Source organism: Nicrophorus vespilloides, unplaced genomic scaffold (assembly GCF_001412225.1).
Source record: "Nicrophorus vespilloides isolate i.1.1-1 unplaced genomic scaffold, Nicve_v1.0, whole genome shotgun sequence".
Lineage (NCBI taxonomy): Eukaryota > Metazoa > Arthropoda > Insecta > Coleoptera > Silphidae > Nicrophorus > Nicrophorus vespilloides.
In genome coordinates this window covers 7463-13165 of record NW_017096558.1, presented here as the reverse complement: position 1 = coordinate 13165, position 5703 = coordinate 7463, and positions in this window count along the sequence as shown.

Sequence of the window (5703 nt, the reverse complement as noted above, 5' to 3'; positions counted from 1 at the left end):
TTAATGTTAAATGTCATAAAAGAAGCGTTACTTTCTTTTTTACCGTAATTTTACTTTTATTGAGGTTATGTCATTTCCAATTTGGACTTTCATAAATTTATATTTTAGCATGCAGACTATAGGCAATAATTAAGATTAAATTTAATTAGTTTGTAACTGATGATATTAGTTAATTATAAGAAATATATTCATTTTCTCTTAAAAGAATTTCTATAATAAAAGAGGTATTATGTAACATTTTACTCTATAGTTACTAGATTTATAGGTTATTTTCTGTTTCTATATTTGTTTTATTTCTTTTCAAGCGTTTCTAAATGAAAATATTTTCAGATTTCAGTGAAAATTTGTTCAGAGTTAAAAGTATTTGGAAGATAGTTAATTGGTAGACAATACATTCTTGAAAAATCGTTATAAGTTGCCATGGTAATACCTACATTGTGAATTAGTTACGTCTTTTCCCGTTATTGTTTTTGGTTTTTTTTCAAGGGTTTCTTGATGGAAATGTATACGCGAGTGTCAGTTTTGTTTTTTGTAAAATGTACGCAAATAAATAACGTTCGCAATTTGTAACTGAGGAAGCGGAATTTTCTGCGCTGTTAATTATATTAAAATTCAGGGGTTCACTAAACGACCCGCTCCAAAAAAAAAAAACCTCTTCAAACTAAATGGCCGCACATTTCTGCAGCATTTTATTCGGAGTCGCCTCAGTCGTCGTCTGTTCGCAAATAGAGTTGCGGTCGCCGCCGCCTCCGCACCGAAACCACCCCACATTCGTACAACCCGCACTTCTTTTGTTTCGCGCAGCCCAAAAATTTCGTTGTATTTGAAGTAAATTAGCGTAGAGGTGGAATTTCATTACAATTTTTTGTTTTGTTTTCTAAATCGGTCTTCTATAATTACTCAACAAAACTAATGATCAAGTGGCTGCATTTTCTTCTCTTTTTTTGCCGAGGGGTTGGTTTTGAGACGGCATTCTTTATGTGGACAGAGGGTGTTTCTGTTTGTTGTCCCTTTTTAGTCTTTATAAATTATGGAGTAATCAATATGAAGACTGAGATAAATAGATGGGTCTGCGGGATGACAGTGAGAGATGGAGCAAGGGAAATGAAGAGAACGATGTAAAATAGATACAAAACCTTGGGACGTGGGACGGACGGACGGACGCTTGCTTGATGGTCAAACGCAAAACATACGCTTCGCAGAAAGAGGGAAAAAAAGAAAGAAATACAATACAAAATAGGGGATGAAGTAAATGATGTTTCTTGTTGACTTCATCCACTTTGATTTATTTGTTCGTAAATCCAATTGTAAATAAAATGTAAATTCATTGATTTTTTTTTGTATATTGATTCATAAATTCTTTAATTTTATTGTACTTTATGTAAATCCAATCAAATCCATTAAAATTTGATTGAATTTACTCTATTTCATTGATTTTTATATATTTTATCATAATTTCTTGAATTCTATTCTTCAATTATTGCAAATTTCATTGATTTTTTTCATAATTTTACTCAATTTCATTGATCTTTCATTCATTTAATTCATTTGATTCATCAATTCTTGAATTTCATTGTAAATTATGTAAAATGCTTGTAAAATGCACAAAATTTCATTGATTTCTTTTTATTCTTTCAAATTTCATACACATTTAATTGATTTTTTAGATATTTATTCATAAATTCTTCAATTCTATTGTTCATTTCTTAGAATTCTTATAAATTTATACAAATTTCATTGATTTTTTCCACAATTTTACTCAATTTCATTGATCTTTCATTCATTTATTTCATTTGATTTATCAATTCTTGAATTTCATTGTAAATTATGTAAAATACTTGTAAAATGCACAAAATTTCATTGATTTCTTTTCATTCTTTCAAATTTCATACACATTTAATTGATTTTTTATATATTTATTCATAAATTCTTCAATTCTATTGTTCATTTCTTAGAATTCTTATAAATTTATACAAATTTCATTGATTTTTTCCACAATTTTACTCAATTTCATTGATCTTGCATTCATTTATTTCATTTGATTTATCAATTCTTGAATTTCATTGTAAATTATGTAAAATACTTGTAAATTCACAAAATTCCATTAATTTCTTTTGTATATTTATTCATTTTTCAATTAAATTATAAATTACATAAAATTCTTGTGATACATAAAATTCACATGAATTTAATTGATTTTTTTTCTTCATATTAATTCTAAATCCATTTTTTTGGATTCTTACAAATTTCATACAAATTTCACTGACTTTATTATAAATTTATTGAATTTCATTAATTTTTATATATTTATCCATAAATTGTTCATTTCAATAGGAATTGACGTATAATTCATGTAAATTCACTGAAATTTTATTGATTTTTGTTAATTTATTCATAAATTCTTCAATTCCATTATTAATTTCATAGAATTCTTGTAAATTCATACAAATTTCATTGATTTTTTTCGTTAATTTATTCCTTTTCATTCATTAATTATTAAATTATATTGAAAACAATGTAACATGTTTATAAATTTACTCAATTTCATTGATTTTTGTAAATTCATTCGATTTCATTGATTCTCTTGTAAATTGATTCAGAAATTGTTCATTTCAATAAGAATTGACGTACAATTCATGTAAATTCACTAAAATTTCATTGATTTTTATATATTTATTCATAAATTCATCAATTCCATTATTAATTTCTTATAATTCTTGTAAATTCATACAAATTTCATTGATTTTTCGTTCATTTATTCATTTGATTTATTCATTATTAAATTATATTGAAAACAATGTAACATATTTAGAAATTTACTCAATTTCATTGAATTTTGTTTTCTTAATTCATATTGTAAATCATGTAATTTTTTTCTAAATTAATTCGATTCTCTTATAAACTAATTCAGAAATTGATTTATTTCAATAGGAATAGACGTATAATTTATGTAAATTCACTTAAATTTTATTGATTTTTATTAATTTATTTTTTTTTTGATTCATTCGTTCATAAATTCTACTGTAAATTATGAAAATTCTTACAAAATAATTATTGTCATAAAAGAAACGTTACTATTATTCCAGTAATTTCATTGATATTGAGGTAATGTAAGTATTCATTTCTAAAAATAAATAGAATTGCCAAAGTCTAAAATAACTTTTGATCATATTTACTTGCATATTTCATATGTTTATTTATTAATAATTTAGTTTTAAAATTTGAAAATTCTGAAATTTCACAAGTTTCACAAATATGTTAGATGAACCTCGCATAGTACGGTTAATGTATTCCATGAGTAACCGGACTAATCGAGGAACTAAATACACGCAAATGTGTGGTGTTTTCTGTTTATTTGAATGCATCCATGTAAATGAAATTATTACAAAACCCGGCGCATCCACCAAAATAAAATAAAAAGAGAAGACTTGATTACGCGAAACAATAAATAATTTCATAAAGCCTTAACAAATATGCATGTAATTAGCGAAACCAAACAGAATTGGTACAAACGAAATATATATATTTACGTATTTGTATGTGAATGAATACCATTATTTGCATAATCAAGCGACGACAAAAACAGAGTTTTCAATCAAATTATCGTTCCCTGTTTAATTATTTATCTATAAGCAATTACCGGCTCACGTTTCCTCTAATTTAATTACAGATATTCCAACATTCATTTGCACAATATTCTCTCGTTTTTTATTTTTGTATATATTGTAATAATCAAACAAATAAATATTCGAATTTCAATTTATTTATTTATTTACGAATTTGTATCTATTTTTGTTTTGTTTCGATTCGAATTTAACTCAATTAAAATCAGTTGTGTCGAGCACGCAAATTAATCAACATATTTAATTAATAACAATAAATGCGTCGTGTGTGTTTGCAGGATTAACGCTTCGTCTAGCAAATAATAGCAATGTGAATATTTGCTGTCTTTATTTTTGTTCGTTGAAATGAAAAACGTGTGAAGAGATAGAGAGAAATCCATTGAAATAAATAAATAGATTTACATTTCATCTTCTCCTTGGATGGATCGAAGAGTGTTTCGTTCTTCAGTCAAGAACGAATACGTTAAACTCTCTCAATGTTTCATGCATAAGATTCTTATTGTGAAGACGTTGCTTCTATCTGCGTTCGAATGAGAAATAAATACGCATTTTTTGAAGTAAAATAAGAGAAATATTAACATCTATTAGCAATAATTATAAATTTACTTCTATGAATTCTTATTTGAAAATTTAAGAATCCAATTGATTTTCAAATGCTGATTCATAAAATCTTAAATTCAATAATTCTTCTAAATTCATACAAATTTCATTGAGTTTTTTTTATAAATTTACTTAATTTAATCAATGTTTTATAATGTCTATAATTCTTGTAAATTCATACAAATTTCATTGATTTTTGTTAATTTATTTATTTTGATTCATACATTTTGAAATACAATTGTAAAATATGTAAAATTCTTGCAAATTCAATCAATTTTATTCATGTTTTCATATGCTGATTCATAAATTCTTCAATTCCATAATTCTTCTAAATTCATAAAAATTTCATTGAATTTTTTTTTAGAAATTTACTTAATTTAATCAATGTTTTATACACCTTTTCATAATGTCTATAATTCTATTGTTCATTTCGTGCAATTCTTGTAAATTCATATCAAATTTCATTGATTTTTGTTAATTTATTTGATTCATACATTTTGAAATACAATTGTAAAATATGTAAAATTCTTGCAAATTTAATCAATTTTATTCATGTTTTGATATCATGATTCATAAATTCTTCAATTCGAAAATTCTTCTAAATTCATACAAATTTCATTGAGTTTTATTTATAAATTTACTTAATTTAATCAATGTTTTATATACTATTTCATAATGTCTAAAATTCTATTATTCATTTCGTACAATTCTTGTAAATTCATACCAAATTTCATTGATTTTTGTTAATTTGTTCATTTTGATTCATACATTTTAAAATACAATTGTAAAATATGTAAAATTCTTGCAAATTCAATCAATTTTATTCATGTTTTCATATGCTGATTCATAAAATTCAATAATTCTTCTAAATTCATACAAATTTCTATGAGTTTTTTTTTATAAATTTACTTAATTTAATCAATGTTTTATACACTTTTTCATAATTTTTATATAATGTTTCATAATGTTTCATATAATTCTTTGTAAATTCAAACAAATTTCATCAGTCAAGAACGAATACATTAAGAAATTTGTGATTGTCATAAAAGAAACGTTACCATTTTGTTTTACTGCCATTTTCTTCTCTTTAAGGTTATGAACATTTTTAGTTTACATTCATATAGTATAGATTTTGTGGTTTTATATTTTCAATAATTTATTATACTTTAGTTCTTGCTACTTGGGATTTCTTTTATCAACATTATTTCAATTTTATAACCAAGAAATTTGTGATTGTCATAAAAGAAACATTACCATTTTGTTTCACTGCCATTTTCTTCTCGTTTAGGTTATGCACGTTTTTATTTCACATTCATACAGTATAGATTTAGTAGTTTTATATTTTCATTAAATTATTATACTTTAGTTCTTGCTTCTTGAATTTTCTCAACATTTTTCCAATTTTGTAACCAATAAATTTGTCATAAAATAAACATTACCATTTTGTTTTACTGCAATTTTCTTCTCTTTAAGGTTATGA